At 46.3% G+C, this 17,207-nt stretch overlaps 8 non-coding genes across 8 annotated transcripts; all 8 read right to left on the bottom strand.

Annotated features, from left to right (window-relative positions):
• Window positions 1-599: 599 nt before the first annotated feature.
• On the bottom strand, window positions 600-790 carry LOC130307517 (U2 spliceosomal RNA). Its single transcript, XR_008856690.1, has one exon. It is a non-coding gene; the product is annotated as a U2 spliceosomal RNA (small nuclear RNA).
• Window positions 791-2,877: 2,087 nt separating this feature from the next.
• LOC130307516 (U2 spliceosomal RNA) lies at window positions 2,878-3,068 on the bottom strand. The gene has a single exon (XR_008856689.1). It is a non-coding gene; the product is annotated as a U2 spliceosomal RNA (small nuclear RNA).
• A 2,104-nt stretch (window positions 3,069-5,172) lies between these two features.
• LOC130307514 (U2 spliceosomal RNA) lies at window positions 5,173-5,363 on the bottom strand. The gene has a single exon (XR_008856687.1). It is a non-coding gene; the product is annotated as a U2 spliceosomal RNA (small nuclear RNA).
• Window positions 5,364-7,452: 2,089 nt separating this feature from the next.
• Window positions 7,453-7,643, bottom strand: LOC130307513 (U2 spliceosomal RNA). The gene has a single exon (XR_008856686.1). It is a non-coding gene; the product is annotated as a U2 spliceosomal RNA (small nuclear RNA).
• Window positions 7,644-9,734: 2,091 nt separating this feature from the next.
• LOC130307512 (U2 spliceosomal RNA) lies at window positions 9,735-9,925 on the bottom strand. Its single transcript, XR_008856685.1, has one exon. It is a non-coding gene; the product is annotated as a U2 spliceosomal RNA (small nuclear RNA).
• A 2,090-nt stretch (window positions 9,926-12,015) lies between these two features.
• On the bottom strand, window positions 12,016-12,206 carry LOC130307511 (U2 spliceosomal RNA). Its single transcript, XR_008856684.1, has one exon. It is a non-coding gene; the product is annotated as a U2 spliceosomal RNA (small nuclear RNA).
• Window positions 12,207-14,293: 2,087 nt separating this feature from the next.
• Window positions 14,294-14,484, bottom strand: LOC130307510 (U2 spliceosomal RNA). The gene has a single exon (XR_008856683.1). It is a non-coding gene; the product is annotated as a U2 spliceosomal RNA (small nuclear RNA).
• Window positions 14,485-16,571: 2,087 nt separating this feature from the next.
• Window positions 16,572-16,762, bottom strand: LOC130307509 (U2 spliceosomal RNA). The gene has a single exon (XR_008856682.1). It is a non-coding gene; the product is annotated as a U2 spliceosomal RNA (small nuclear RNA).
• Window positions 16,763-17,207: the final 445 nt, after the last annotated feature.

Below are 17,207 nucleotides of genomic sequence, written 5' to 3'. Positions count from 1 at the left end.
GCTGATGACCAATCCATTAGTGCAATGGATGGCTGGAAGCATTTGTCTTTGCCTTTGCAATACCACAGAAGCAATGCATGGTCAATGTACAGCAATGACACACCTGTGTGAACAGCCAGGAGACCCCCCCATGTTATGTTACATAGTTACATAGTTAGTACGGTCGAAAAAAGACATATGTCCATCAAGTTCAACCAGGGAATTAAGGGGTAGGGGTGTGGCGCGATATTGGGGAAGGGATGAGATTTTATATTTCTTCATAAGCATTAATCTTATTTTGTCAATTAGGAACATTCAGCACCCACCCGCTATCAAGGCAGCTGCCTATCATGTCATGCCCTACCTGCACAGGTGTGCTGGCTACTCAAATGATCCAATTAAGGAGGCCATTTAGTCAGCAGCAGCAGAAGTCCTGTGCCTGGACGCTCCAACAGCGGCCAGACACAAGCAGAAGCAGCAGAAGCAGCAGCAGCACCACCTTTTGTTTTTTGGCTGCAGCAGCAGCAGCAGCAGCAGCAAGGCCCACAGGGCTGGCTAGCTGGCTAGCCAGCAAGCAGGTAGCAATGAAAGTAGGAATCTTTCTTTTTAACCCTGTAAGGGGGTGGTGCACTGTACCCGAAGATACTGCCATATCGGGTCAATGCATAGGGCGACGGAAGCAAGCTTCGAAATCGGCCCCCGTTCTCAAAAATCCATTTAATATATGGTCCCCAGATAGGGGACGTATCAGATATTAAACTGATAAGAACAGATACTACACTTGATCTTAGCCAAAAGGCCGAGAAGCGATAACCGTGAAAGGGGCGGGCCCAACAAGGTCCCCTTCATGGGCACTATCACTGCTTGCTGTCAGGGAGGCTGCCAGACAATTTTCCATGCACACTCTGGGCTGGGGGGCAGTCAACCACCAGTACACACAGCAGAACCTAAACCCATACCATTATTGCTAAGCAGCAAGACAGGGGCCCATTGCACTCCCACGGGGCCTTTTTAAATGCAATCCATAACCCGGATTTGCCAGGAACCCTTCTTACTCCTCCTACTTGCATGTGACACTGGGCTTAGGATCTGCATAGGAAACACACACACAAGCACACACCTACCTTTGTTGCCTGCAGATGCCTCCTTGGCTGTCCCCAAACGGTATCAAACCAACACCCACGGGAAGCTGTAAGCATAGAGGACATGCCTGCACCCCATTGGACTTACCTGTGTGGGTTAAATCCGGGTTATTTGACAACCTATGGCGGTGATGGTTCTGCTCAGGCAGAGCAGTGCTGATGCTCCTCATAAAGCTGTCGCTGCTGTGAAGGTTCTAGGTGACATCACAATCCCTATGGTTACATACACGACAAAGCTGGGTTGTTGTTGTTTACACTCTGCAAGGCCTGTGGAAGTGAGTGACATCATAGCACTGTAGTTCTGAGGGTTCTAGATGGATGCAACAATCTCCTGTTGCTTCTATGAAGGCCATAATAGACGACATCACCAAACAGCTCCATAGTCACATACACAGCAAAGGAGAGATGTTGTTTACACCTAGTGATGTCAGTGGTATTGAGTGACATCACAGCACAGTGCTAAGGCTCCTGGGCCTGGACACAGCAGCGGCTGCAATATCTCAACGGAGAATACGTTTATATATATGTGTGTGTGTGCGCGTATATATATATATATATATATATATATATATATATATATATATTTCTCCGCCGAAATCACTTTTAAACCCATTTCCACCTTTTTTTCCCTTCTCTTCCTCTTACTTTTTTTTCACGTTTTTTTACGTTTTTCTCCTTTTCGCCTCTTTTCTGGGCGTATTATTCTTCTTTTTCTTCTTTTTTTTCGTCTAATGCATACCCCATCAGTGCAGCAATGCTTATTCAATACCGCCAGCAGATGGAGACACTGGGGGATAATTTTCTAAGGATTTATACTGATTTTTCCTGTCTGAATTTGTCGCACAGAAAGTTGCAGGCCAAATATGTGTGACATTTCTGCGACTTTAGCTTCTAGAGCATTTTTACAACATTATACATAGGTGCTGAATACATAAAAAGCGACTGTTCAGCGACAGACAAGTCGCATCGGCTGAAAGTAGGCCAGAATGTCAGTCCATGTTGGAGCAGGTTTAGATACAGTCTAAAGCATAGATCTCAAAGTCTGTGCACAGAATTTAGCAAGGGCCTCGCACCTTCTGATGCATCAGGTAGGTGCACTATAGCATAGCCTAACCCTCTGTACTTTGGTCTATATTGATGCGGGACATAGACAGCCAGCTGATGACCAATCCATTAGTGCAATGGATGGCTGGAAGCATTTGTCTTTGCCTTTGCAATACCACAGAAGCAATGCATGGTCAATGTACAGCAATGACACACCTGTGTGAACAGCCAGGAGACCCCCCCATGTTATGTTACATAGTTACATAGTTAGTACGGTCGAAAAAAGACATATGTCCATCAAGTTCAACCAGGGAATTAAGGGGTAGGGGTGTGGCGCGATATTGGGGAAGGGATGAGATTTTATATTTCTTCATAAGCATTAATCTTATTTTGTCAATTAGGAACATTCAGCACCCACCCGCTATCAAGGCAGCTGCCTATCATGTCATGCCCTACCTGCACAGGTGTGCTGGCTACTCAAATGATCCAATTAAGGAGGCCATTTAGTCAGCAGCAGCAGAAGTCCTGTGCCTGGACGCTCCAACAGCGGCCAGACACAAGCAGAAGCAGCAGAAGCAGCAGCAGCACCACCTTTTGTTTTTTGGCTGCAGCAGCAGCAGCAGCAGCAGCAAGGCCCACAGGGCTGGCTAGCTGGCTAGCCAGCAAGCAGGTAGCAATGAAAGTAGGAATCTTTCTTTTTAACCCTGTAAGGGGGTGGTGCACTGTACCCGAAGATACTGCCATATCGGGTCAATGCATAGGGCGACGGAAGCAAGCTTCGAAATCGGCCCCCGTTCTCAAAAATCCATTTAATATATGGTCCCCAGATAGGGGACGTATCAGATATTAAACTGATAAGAACAGATACTACACTTGATCTTAGCCAAAAGGCCGAGAAGCGATAACCGTGAAAGGGGCGGGCCCAACAAGGTCCCCTTCATGGGCACTATCACTGCTTGCTGTCAGGGAGGCTGCCAGACAATTTTCCATGCACACTCTGGGCTGGGGGGCAGTCAACCACCAGTACACACAGCAGAACCTAAACCCATACCATTATTGCTAAGCAGCAAGACAGGGGCCCATTGCACTCCCACGGGGCCTTTTTAAATGCAATCCATAACCCGGATTTGCCAGGAACCCTTCTTACTCCTCCTACTTGCATGTGACACTGGGCTTAGGATCTGCATAGGAAACACACACACAAGCACACACCTACCTTTGTTGCCTGCAGATGCCTCCTTGGCTGTCCCCAAACGGTATCAAACCAACACCCACGGGAAGCTGTAAGCATAGAGGACATGCCTGCACCCCATTGGACTTACCTGTGTGGGTTAAATCCGGGTTATTTGACAACCTATGGCGGTGATGGTTCTGCTCAGGCAGAGCAGTGCTGATGCTCCTCATAAAGCTGTCGCTGCTGTGAAGGTTCTAGGTGACATCACAATCCCTATGGTTACATACACGACAAAGCTGGGTTGTTGTTGTTTACACTCTGCAAGGCCTGTGGAAGTGAGTGACATCATAGCACTGTAGTTCTGAGGGTTCTAGATGGATGCAACAATCTCCTGTTGCTTCTATGAAGGCCATAATAGACGACATCACCAAACAGCTCCATAGTCACATACACAGCAAAGGAGAGATGTTGTTTACACCTAGTGATGTCAGTGGTATTGAGTGACATCACAGCACAGTGCTAAGGCTCCTGGGCCTGGACACAGCAGCGGCTGCAATATCTCAACGGAGAATACGTTTATATATATGTGTGTGTGTGCGCGTATATATATATATATATATATATATATATATATATATATATATATATATATATATATTTCTCCGCCGAAATCACTTTTAAACCCATTTCCACCTTTTTTTCCCTTCTCTTCCTCTTACTTTTTTTTCACGTTTTTTTACGTTTTTCTCCTTTTCGCCTCTTTTCTGGGCGTATTATTCTTCTTTTTCTTCTTTTTTTTCGTCTAATGCATACCCCATCAGTGCAGCAATGCTTATTCAATACCGCCAGCAGATGGAGACACTGGGGGATAATTTTCTAAGGATTTATACTGATTTTTCCTGTCTGAATTTGTCGCACAGAAAGTTGCAGGCCAAATATGTGTGACATTTCTGCGACTTTAGCTTCTAGAGCATTTTTACAACATTATACATAGGTGCTGAATACATAAAAAGCGACTGTTCAGCGACAGACAAGTCGCATCGGCTGAAAGTAGGCCAGAATGTCAGTCCATGTTGGAGCAGGTTTAGATACAGTCTAAAGCATAGATCTCAAAGTCTGTGCACAGAATTTAGCAAGGGCCTCGCACCTTCTGATGCATCAGGTAGGTGCACTATAGCATAGCCTAACCCTCTGTACTTTGGTCTATATTGATGCGGGACATAGACAGCCAGCTGATGACCAATCCATTAGTGCAATGGATGGCTGGAAGCATTTGTCTTTGCCTTTGCAATACCACAGAAGCAATGCATGGTCAATGTACAGCAATGACACACCTGTGTGAACAGCCAGGAGACCCCCCCATGTTATGTTACATAGTTACATAGTTAGTACGGTCGAAAAAAGACATATGTCCATCAAGTTCAACCAGGGAATTAAGGGGTAGGGGTGTGGCGCGATATTGGGGAAGGGATGAGATTTTATATTTCTTCATAAGCATTAATCTTATTTTGTCAATTAGGAACATTCAGCACCCACCCGCTATCAAGGCAGCTGCCTATCATGTCATGCCCTACCTGCACAGGTGTGCTGGCTACTCAAATGATCCAATTAAGGAGGCCATTTAGTCAGCAGCAGCAGAAGTCCTGTGCCTGGACGCTCCAACAGCGGCCAGACACAAGCAGAAGCAGCAGAAGCAGCAGCAGCACCACCTTTTGTTTTTTGGCTGCTGCAGCAGCAGCAGCAGCAGCAGCAAGGCCCACAGGGCTGGCTAGCTGGCTAGCCAGCAAGCAGGTAGCAATGAAAGTAGGAATCTTTCTTTTTAACCCTGTAAGGGGGTGGTGCACTGTACCCGAAGATACTGCCATATCGGGTCAATGCATAGGGCGACGGAAGCAAGCTTCGAAATCGGCCCCCGTTCTCAAAAATCCATTTAATATATGGTCCCCAGATAGGGGACGTATCAGATATTAAACTGATAAGAACAGATACTACACTTGATCTTAGCCAAAAGGCCGAGAAGCGATAACCGTGAAAGGGGCGGGCCCAACAAGGTCCCCTTCATGGGCACTATCACTGCTTGCTGTCAGGGAGGCTGCCAGACAATTTTCCATGCACACTCTGGGCTGGGGGGCAGTCAACCACCAGTACACACAGCAGAACCTAAACCCATACCATTATTGCTAAGCAGCAAGACAGGGGCCCATTGCACTCCCACGGGGCCTTTTTAAATGCAATCCATAACCCGGATTTGCCAGGAACCCTTCTTACTCCTCCTACTTGCATGTGACACTGGGCTTAGGATCTGCATAGGAAACACACACACAAGCACACACCTACCTTTGTTGCCTGCAGATGCCTCCTTGGCTGTCCCCAAACGGTATCAAACCAACACCCACGGGAAGCTGTAAGCATAGAGGACATGCCTGCACCCCATTGGACTTACCTGTGTGGGTTAAATCCGGGTTATTTGACAACCTATGGCGGTGATGGTTCTGCTCAGGCAGAGCAGTGCTGATGCTCCTCATAAAGCTGTCGCTGCTGTGAAGGTTCTAGGTGACATCACAATCCCTATGGTTACATACACGACAAAGCTGGGTTGTTGTTGTTTACACTCTGCAAGGCCTGTGGAAGTGAGTGACATCATAGCACTGTAGTTCTGAGGGTTCTAGATGGATGCAACAATCTCCTGTTGCTTCTATGAAGGCCATAATAGACGACATCACCAAACAGCTCCATAGTCACATACACAGCAAAGGAGAGATGTTGTTTACACCTAGTGATGTCAGTGGTATTGAGTGACATCACAGCACAGTGCTAAGGCTCCTGGGCCTGGACACAGCAGCGGCTGCAATATCTCAACGGAGAATACGTTTATATATATGTGTGTGTGTGCGCGTATATATATATATATATATATATATATATATATATATATATATATTTCTCCGCCGAAATCACTTTTAAACCCATTTCCACCTTTTTTTCCCTTCTCTTCCTCTTACTTTTTTTTCACGTTTTTTTACGTTTTTCTCCTTTTCGCCTCTTTTCTGGGCGTATTATTCTTCTTTTTCTTCTTTTTTTTCGTCTAATGCATACCCCATCAGTGCAGCAATGCTTATTCAATACCGCCAGCAGATGGAGACACTGGGGGATAATTTTCTAAGGATTTATACTGATTTTTCCTGTCTGAATTTGTCGCACAGAAAGTTGCAGGCCAAATATGTGTGACATTTCTGCGACTTTAGCTTCTAGAGCATTTTTACAACATTATACATAGGTGCTGAATACATAAAAAGCGACTGTTCAGCGACAGACAAGTCGCATCGGCTGAAAGTAGGCCAGAATGTCAGTCCATGTTGGAGCAGGTTTAGATACAGTCTAAAGTATAGATCTCAAAGTCTGTGCACAGAATTTAGCAAGGGCCTCGCACCTTCTGATGCATCAGGTAGGTGCACTATAGCATAGCCTAACCCTCTGTACTTTGGTCTATATTGATGCGGGACATAGACAGCCAGCTGATGACCAATCCATTAGTGCAATGGATGGCTGGAAGCATTTGTCTTTGCCTTTGCAATACCACAGAAGCAATGCATGGTCAATGTACAGCAATGACACACCTGTGTGAACAGCCAGGAGACCCCCCCATGTTATGTTACATAGTTACATAGTTAGTACGGTCGAAAAAAGACATATGTCCATCAAGTTCAACCAGGGAATTAAGGGGTAGGGGTGTGGCGCGATATTGGGGAAGGGATGAGATTTTATATTTCTTCATAAGCATTAATCTTATTTTGTCAATTAGGAACATTCAGCACCCACCCGCTATCAAGGCAGCTGCCTATCATGTCATGCCCTACCTGCACAGGTGTGCTGGCTACTCAAATGATCCAATTAAGGAGGCCATTTAGTCAGCAGCAGCAGAAGTCCTGTGCCTGGACGCTCCAACAGCGGCCAGACACAAGCAGAAGCAGCAGAAGCAGCAGCAGCACCACCTTTTGTTTTTTGGCTGCAGCAGCAGCAGCAGCAGCAGCAAGGCCCACAGGGCTGGCTAGCTGGCTAGCCAGCAAGCAGGTAGCAATGAAAGTAGGAATCTTTCTTTTTAACCCTGTAAGGGGGTGGTGCACTGTACCCGAAGATACTGCCATATCGGGTCAATGCATAGGGCGACGGAAGCAAGCTTCGAAATCGGCCCCCGTTCTCAAAAATCCATTTAATATATGGTCCCCAGATAGGGGACGTATCAGATATTAAACTGATAAGAACAGATACTACACTTGATCTTAGCCAAAAGGCCGAGAAGCGATAACCGTGAAAGGGGCGGGCCCAACAAGGTCCCCTTCATGGGCACTATCACTGCTTGCTGTCAGGGAGGCTGCCAGACAATTTTCCATGCACACTCTGGGCTGGGGGGCAGTCAACCACCAGTACACACAGCAGAACCTAAACCCATACCATTATTGCTAAGCAGCAAGACAGGGGCCCATTGCACTCCCACGGGGCCTTTTTAAATGCAATCCATAACCCGGATTTGCCAGGAACCCTTCTTACTCCTCCTACTTGCATGTGACACTGGGCTTAGGATCTGCATAGGAAACACACACACAAGCACACACCTACCTTTGTTGCCTGCAGATGCCTCCTTGGCTGTCCCCAAACGGTATCAAACCAACACCCACGGGAAGCTGTAAGCATAGAGGACATGCCTGCACCCCATTGGACTTACCTGTGTGGGTTAAATCCGGGTTATTTGACAACCTATGGCGGTGATGGTTCTGCTCAGGCAGAGCAGTGCTGATGCTCCTCATAAAGCTGTCGCTGCTGTGAAGGTTCTAGGTGACATCACAATCCCTATGGTTACATACACGACAAAGCTGGGTTGTTGTTGTTTACACTCTGCAAGGCCTGTGGAAGTGAGTGACATCATAGCACTGTAGTTCTGAGGGTTCTAGATGGATGCAACAATCTCCTGTTGCTTCTATGAAGGCCATAATAGACGACATCACCAAACAGCTCCATAGTCACATACACAGCAAAGGAGAGATGTTGTTTACACCTAGTGATGTCAGTGGTATTGAGTGACATCACAGCACAGTGCTAAGGCTCCTGGGCCTGGACACAGCAGCGGCTGCAATATCTCAACGGAGAATACGTTTATATATATGTGTGTGTGTGCGCGTATATATATATATATATATATATATATATATATATATATATATATATTTCTCCGCCGAAATCACTTTTAAACCCATTTCCACCTTTTTTTCCCTTCTCTTCCTCTTACTTTTTTTTCACGTTTTTTTACGTTTTTCTCCTTTTCGCCTCTTTTCTGGGCGTATTATTCTTCTTTTTCTTCTTTTTTTTCGTCTAATGCATACCCCATCAGTGCAGCAATGCTTATTCAATACCGCCAGCAGATGGAGACACTGGGGGATAATTTTCTAAGGATTTATACTGATTTTTCCTGTCTGAATTTGTCGCACAGAAAGTTGCAGGCCAAATATGTGTGACATTTCTGCGACTTTAGCTTCTAGAGCATTTTTACAACATTATACATAGGTGCTGAATACATAAAAAGCGACTGTTCAGCGACAGACAAGTCGCATCGGCTGAAAGTAGGCCAGAATGTCAGTCCATGTTGGAGCAGGTTTAGATACAGTCTAAAGCATAGATCTCAAAGTCTGTGCACAGAATTTAGCAAGGGCCTCGCACCTTCTGATGCATCAGGTAGGTGCACTATAGCATAGCCTAACCCTCTGTACTTTGGTCTATATTGATGCGGGACATAGACAGCCAGCTGATGACCAATCCATTAGTGCAATGGATGGCTGGAAGCATTTGTCTTTGCCTTTGCAATACCACAGAAGCAATGCATGGTCAATGTACAGCAATGACACACCTGTGTGAACAGCCAGGAGACCCCCCCATGTTATGTTACATAGTTACATAGTTAGTACGGTCGAAAAAAGACATATGTCCATCAAGTTCAACCAGGGAATTAAGGGGTAGGGGTGTGGCGCGATATTGGGGAAGGGATGAGATTTTATATTTCTTCATAAGCATTAATCTTATTTTGTCAATTAGGAACATTCAGCACCCACCCGCTATCAAGGCAGCTGCCTATCATGTCATGCCCTACCTGCACAGGTGTGCTGGCTACTCAAATGATCCAATTAAGGAGGCCATTTAGTCAGCAGCAGCAGAAGTCCTGTGCCTGGACGCTCCAACAGCGGCCAGACACAAGCAGAAGCAGCAGAAGCAGCAGCAGCACCACCTTTTGTTTTTTGGCTGCAGCAGCAGCAGCAGCAGCAGCAAGGCCCACAGGGCTGGCTAGCTGGCTAGCCAGCAAGCAGGTAGCAATGAAAGTAGGAATCTTTCTTTTTAACCCTGTAAGGGGGTGGTGCACTGTACCCGAAGATACTGCCATATCGGGTCAATGCATAGGGCGACGGAAGCAAGCTTCGAAATCGGCCCCCGTTCTCAAAAATCCATTTAATATATGGTCCCCAGATAGGGGACGTATCAGATATTAAACTGATAAGAACAGATACTACACTTGATCTTAGCCAAAAGGCCGAGAAGCGATAACCGTGAAAGGGGCGGGCCCAACAAGGTCCCCTTCATGGGCACTATCACTGCTTGCTGTCAGGGAGGCTGCCAGACAATTTTCCATGCACACTCTGGGCTGGGGGGCAGTCAACCACCAGTACACACAGCAGAACCTAAACCCATACCATTATTGCTAAGCAGCAAGACAGGGGCCCATTGCACTCCCACGGGGCCTTTTTAAATGCAATCCATAACCCGGATTTGCCAGGAACCCTTCTTACTCCTCCTACTTGCATGTGACACTGGGCTTAGGATCTGCATAGGAAACACACACACAAGCACACACCTACCTTTGTTGCCTGCAGATGCCTCCTTGGCTGTCCCCAAACGGTATCAAACCAACACCCACGGGAAGCTGTAAGCATAGAGGACATGCCTGCACCCCATTGGACTTACCTGTGTGGGTTAAATCCGGGTTATTTGACAACCTATGGCGGTGATGGTTCTGCTCAGGCAGAGCAGTGCTGATGCTCCTCATAAAGCTGTCGCTGCTGTGAAGGTTCTAGGTGACATCACAATCCCTATGGTTACATACACGACAAAGCTGGGTTGTTGTTGTTTACACTCTGCAAGGCCTGTGGAAGTGAGTGACATCATAGCACTGTAGTTCTGAGGGTTCTAGATGGATGCAACAATCTCCTGTTGCTTCTATGAAGGCCATAATAGACGACATCACCAAACAGCTCCATAGTCACATACACAGCAAAGGAGAGATGTTGTTTACACCTAGTGATGTCAGTGGTATTGAGTGACATCACAGCACAGTGCTAAGGCTCCTGGGCCTGGACACAGCAGCGGCTGCAATATCTCAACGGAGAATACGTTTATATATATGTGTGTGTGTGCGCGTATATATATATATATATATATATATATATATATATATATATATTTCTCCGCCGAAATCACTTTTAAACCCATTTCCACCTTTTTTTCCCTTCTCTTCCTCTTACTTTTTTTTCACGTTTTTTTACGTTTTTCTCCTTTTCGCCTCTTTTCTGGGCGTATTATTCTTCTTTTTCTTCTTTTTTTTCGTCTAATGCATACCCCATCAGTGCAGCAATGCTTATTCAATACCGCCAGCAGATGGAGACACTGGGGGATAATTTTCTAAGGATTTATACTGATTTTTCCTGTCTGAATTTGTCGCACAGAAAGTTGCAGGCCAAATATGTGTGACATTTCTGCGACTTTAGCTTCTAGAGCATTTTTACAACATTATACATAGGTGCTGAATACATAAAAAGCGACTGTTCAGCGACAGACAAGTCGCATCGGCTGAAAGTAGGCCAGAATGTCAGTCCATGTTGGAGCAGGTTTAGATACAGTCTAAAGCATAGATCTCAAAGTCTGTGCACAGAATTTAGCAAGGGCCTCGCACCTTCTGATGCATCAGGTAGGTGCACTATAGCATAGCCTAACCCTCTGTACTTTGGTCTATATTGATGCGGGACATAGACAGCCAGCTGATGACCAATCCATTAGTGCAATGGATGGCTGGAAGCATTTGTCTTTGCCTTTGCAATACCACAGAAGCAATGCATGGTCAATGTACAGCAATGACACACCTGTGTGAACAGCCAGGAGACCCCCCCATGTTATGTTACATAGTTACATAGTTAGTACGGTCGAAAAAAGACATATGTCCATCAAGTTCAACCAGGGAATTAAGGGGTAGGGGTGTGGCGCGATATTGGGGAAGGGATGAGATTTTATATTTCTTCATAAGCATTAATCTTATTTTGTCAATTAGGAACATTCAGCACCCACCCGCTATCAAGGCAGCTGCCTATCATGTCATGCCCTACCTGCACAGGTGTGCTGGCTACTCAAATGATCCAATTAAGGAGGCCATTTAGTCAGCAGCAGCAGAAGTCCTGTGCCTGGACGCTCCAACAGCGGCCAGACACAAGCAGAAGCAGCAGAAGCAGCAGCAGCACCACCTTTTGTTTTTTGGCTGCAGCAGCAGCAGCAGCAGCAGCAGCAAGGCCCACAGGGCTGGCTAGCTGGCTAGCCAGCAAGCAGGTAGCAATGAAAGTAGGAATCTTTCTTTTTAACCCTGTAAGGGGGTGGTGCACTGTACCCGAAGATACTGCCATATCGGGTCAATGCATAGGGCGACGGAAGCAAGCTTCGAAATCGGCCCCCGTTCTCAAAAATCCATTTAATATATGGTCCCCAGATAGGGGACGTATCAGATATTAAACTGATAAGAACAGATACTACACTTGATCTTAGCCAAAAGGCCGAGAAGCGATAACCGTGAAAGGGGCGGGCCCAACAAGGTCCCCTTCATGGGCACTATCACTGCTTGCTGTCAGGGAGGCTGCCAGACAATTTTCCATGCACACTCTGGGCTGGGGGGCAGTCAACCACCAGTACACACAGCAGAACCTAAACCCATACCATTATTGCTAAGCAGCAAGACAGGGGCCCATTGCACTCCCACGGGGCCTTTTTAAATGCAATCCATAACCCGGATTTGCCAGGAACCCTTCTTACTCCTCCTACTTGCATGTGACACTGGGCTTAGGATCTGCATAGGAAACACACACACAAGCACACACCTACCTTTGTTGCCTGCAGATGCCTCCTTGGCTGTCCCCAAACGGTATCAAACCAACACCCACGGGAAGCTGTAAGCATAGAGGACATGCCTGCACCCCATTGGACTTACCTGTGTGGGTTAAATCCGGGTTATTTGACAACCTATGGCGGTGATGGTTCTGCTCAGGCAGAGCAGTGCTGATGCTCCTCATAAAGCTGTCGCTGCTGTGAAGGTTCTAGGTGACATCACAATCCCTATGGTTACATACACGACAAAGCTGGGTTGTTGTTGTTTACACTCTGCAAGGCCTGTGGAAGTGAGTGACATCATAGCACTGTAGTTCTGAGGGTTCTAGATGGATGCAACAATCTCCTGTTGCTTCTATGAAGGCCATAATAGACGACATCACCAAACAGCTCCATAGTCACATACACAGCAAAGGAGAGATGTTGTTTACACCTAGTGATGTCAGTGGTATTGAGTGACATCACAGCACAGTGCTAAGGCTCCTGGGCCTGGACACAGCAGCGGCTGCAATATCTCAACGGAGAATACGTTTATATATATGTGTGTGTGTGCGCGTATATATATATATATATATATATATATATATATATATATATATTTCTCCGCCGAAATCACTTTTAAACCCATTTCCACCTTTTTTTCCCTTCTCTTCCTCTTACTTTTTTTTCACGTTTTTTTACGTTTTTCTCCTTTTCGCCTCTTTTCTGGGCGTATTATTCTTCTTTTTCTTCTTTTTTTTCGTCTAATGCATACCCCATCAGTGCAGCAATGCTTATTCAATACCGCCAGCAGATGGAGACACTGGGGGATAATTTTCTAAGGATTTATACTGATTTTTCCTGTCTGAATTTGTCGCACAGAAAGTTGCAGGCCAAATATGTGTGACATTTCTGCGACTTTAGCTTCTAGAGCATTTTTACAACATTATACATAGGTGCTGAATACATAAAAAGCGACTGTTCAGCGACAGACAAGTCGCATCGGCTGAAAGTAGGCCAGAATGTCAGTCCATGTTGGAGCAGGTTTAGATACAGTCTAAAGCATAGATCTCAAAGTCTGTGCACAGAATTTAGCAAGGGCCTCGCACCTTCTGATGCATCAGGTAGGTGCACTATAGCATAGCCTAACCCTCTGTACTTTGGTCTATATTGATGCGGGACATAGACAGCCAGCTGATGACCAATCCATTAGTGCAATGGATGGCTGGAAGCATTTGTCTTTGCCTTTGCAATACCACAGAAGCAATGCATGGTCAATGTACAGCAATGACACACCTGTGTGAACAGCCAGGAGACCCCCCCATGTTATGTTACATAGTTACATAGTTAGTACGGTCGAAAAAAGACATATGTCCATCAAGTTCAACCAGGGAATTAAGGGGTAGGGGTGTGGCGCGATATTGGGGAAGGGATGAGATTTTATATTTCTTCATAAGCATTAATCTTATTTTGTCAATTAGGAACATTCAGCACCCACCCGCTATCAAGGCAGCTGCCTATCATGTCATGCCCTACCTGCACAGGTGTGCTGGCTACTCAAATGATCCAATTAAGGAGGCCATTTAGTCAGCAGCAGCAGAAGTCCTGTGCCTGGACGCTCCAACAGCGGCCAGACACAAGCAGAAGCAGCAGAAGCAGCAGCAGCACCACCTTTTGTTTTTTGGCTGCAGCAGCAGCAGCAGCAGCAGCAAGGCCCACAGGGCTGGCTAGCTGGCTAGCCAGCAAGCAGGTAGCAATGAAAGTAGGAATCTTTCTTTTTAACCCTGTAAGGGGGTGGTGCACTGTACCCGAAGATACTGCCATATCGGGTCAATGCATAGGGCGACGGAAGCAAGCTTCGAAATCGGCCCCCGTTCTCAAAAATCCATTTAATATATGGTCCCCAGATAGGGGACGTATCAGATATTAAACTGATAAGAACAGATACTACACTTGATCTTAGCCAAAAGGCCGAGAAGCGATAACCGTGAAAGGGGCGGGCCCAACAAGGTCCCCTTCATGGGCACTATCACTGCTTGCTGTCAGGGAGGCTGCCAGACAATTTTCCATGCACACTCTGGGCTGGGGGGCAGTCAACCACCAGTACACACAGCAGAACCTAAACCCATACCATTATTGCTAAGCAGCAAGACAGGGGCCCATTGCACTCCCACGGGGCCTTTTTAAATGCAATCCATAACCCGGATTTGCCAGGAACCCTTCTTACTCCTCCTACTTGCATGTGACACTGGGCTTAGGATCTGCATAGGAAACACACACACAAGCACACACCTACCTTTGTTGCCTGCAGATGCCTCCTTGGCTGTCCCCAAACGGTATCAAACCAACACCCACGGGAAGCTGTAAGCATAGAGGACATGCCTGCACCCCATTGGACTTACCTGTGTGGGTTAAATCCGGGTTATTTGACAACCTATGGCGGTGATGGTTCTGCTCAGGCAGAGCAGTGCTGATGCTCCTCATAAAGCTGTCGCTGCTGTGAAGGTTCTAGGTGACATCACAATCCCTATGGTTACATACACGACAAAGCTGGGTTGTTGTTGTTTACACTCTGCAAGGCCTGTGGAAGTGAGTGACATCATAGCACTGTAGTTCTGAGGGTTCTAGATGGATGCAACAATCTCCTGTTGCTTCTATGAAGGCCATAATAGACGACATCACCAAACAGCTCCATAGTCACATACACAGCAAAGGAGAGATGTTGTTTACACCTAGTGATGTCAGTGGTATTGAGTGACATCACAGCACAGTGCTAAGGCTCCTGGGCCTGGACACAGCAGCGGCTGCAATATCTCAACGGAGAATACGTTTATATATATGTGTGTGTGTGCGCGTATATATATATATATATATATATATATATATATATATATATATTTCTCCGCCGAAATCACTTTTAAACCCATTTCCACCTTTTTTTCCCTTCTCTTCCTCTTACTTTTTTTTCACGTTTTTTTACGTTTTTCTCCTTTTCGCCTCTTTTCTGGGCGTATTATTCTTCTTTTTCTTCTTTTTTTTCGTCTAATGCATACCCCATCAGTGCAGCAATGCTTATTCAATACCGCCAGCAGATGGAGACACTGGGGGATAATTTTCTAAGGATTTATACTGATTTTTCCTGTCTGAATTTGTCGCACAGAAAGTTGCAGGCCAAATATGTGTGACATTTCTGCGACTTTAGCTTCTAGAGCATTTTTACAACATTATACATAGGTGCTGAATACATAAAAAGCGACTGTTCAGCGACAGACAAGTCGCATCGGCTGAAAGTAGGCCAGAATGTCAGTCCATGTTGGAGCAGGTTTAGATACAGTCTAAAGCATAGATCTCAAAGTCTGTGCACAGAATTTAGCAAGGGCCTCGCACCTTCTGATGCATCAGGTAGGTGCACTATAGCATAGCCTAACCCTCTGTACTTTGGTCTATATTGATGCGGGACATAGACAGCCAGCTGATGACCAATCCATTAGTGCAATGGATGGCTGGAAGCATTTGTCTTTGCCTTTGCAATACCACAGAAGCAATGCATGGTCAATGTACAGCAATGACACACCTGTGTGAACAGCCAGGAGACCCCCCCATGTTATGTTACATAGTTACATAGTTAGTACGGTCGAAAAAAGACATATGTCCATCAAGTTCAACCAGGGAATTAAGGGGTAGGGGTGTGGCGCGATATTGGGGAAGGGATGAGATTTTATATTTCTTCATAAGCATTAATCTTATTTTGTCAATTAGGAACATTCAGCACCCACCCGCTATCAAGGCAGCTGCCTATCATGTCATGCCCTACCTGCACAGGTGTGCTGGCTACTCAAATGATCCAATTAAGGAGGCCATTTAGTCAGCAGCAGCAGAAGTCCTGTGCCTGGACGCTCCAACAGCGGCCAGACACAAGCAGAAGCAGCAGAAGCAGCAGCAGCACCACCTTTTGTTTTTTGGCTGCAGCAGCAGCAGCAGCAGCAGCAAGGCCCACAGGGCTGGCTAGCTGGCTAGCCAGCAAGCAGGTAGCAATGAAAGTAGGAATCTTTCTTTTTAACCCTGTAAGGGGGTGGTGCACTGTACCCGAAGATACTGCCATATCGGGTCAATGCATAGGGCGACGGAAGCAAGCTTCGAAATCGGCCCCCGTTCTCAAAAATCCATTTAATATATGGTCCCCAGATAGGGGACGTATCAGATATTAAACTGATAAGAACAGATACTACACTTGATCTTAGCCAAAAGGCCGAGAAGCGATAACCGTGAAAGGGGCGGGCCCAACAAGGTCCCCTTCATGGGCACTATCACTGCTTGCTGTCAGGGAGGCTGCCAGACAATTTTCCATGCACACTCTGGGCTGGGGGGCAGTCAACCACCAGTACACACAGCAGAACCTAAACCCATACCATTATTGCTAAGCAGCAAGACAGGGGCCCATTGCACTCCCACGGGGCCTTTTTAAATGCAATCCATAACCCGGATTTGCCTGGAACCCTTCTTACTCCTCCTACTTGCATGTGACACTGGGCTTAGGATCTGCATAGGAAACACACACACAAGCACACACCTACCTTTGTTGCCTGCAGATGCCTCCTTGGCTGTCCCCAAACGGTATCAAACCAACACCCACGGGAAGCTGTAAGCATAGAGGACATGCCTGCACCCCATTGGACTTACCTGTGTGGGTTAAATCCGGGTTATTT

Source organism: Hyla sarda, unplaced genomic scaffold (assembly GCF_029499605.1).
Source record: "Hyla sarda isolate aHylSar1 unplaced genomic scaffold, aHylSar1.hap1 scaffold_1429, whole genome shotgun sequence".
Taxonomy (NCBI): domain Eukaryota; kingdom Metazoa; phylum Chordata; class Amphibia; order Anura; family Hylidae; genus Hyla; species Hyla sarda.
Note: the sequence above shows the minus strand (reverse complement) of the source record. Positions and strands in the feature narration are given on the sequence as shown.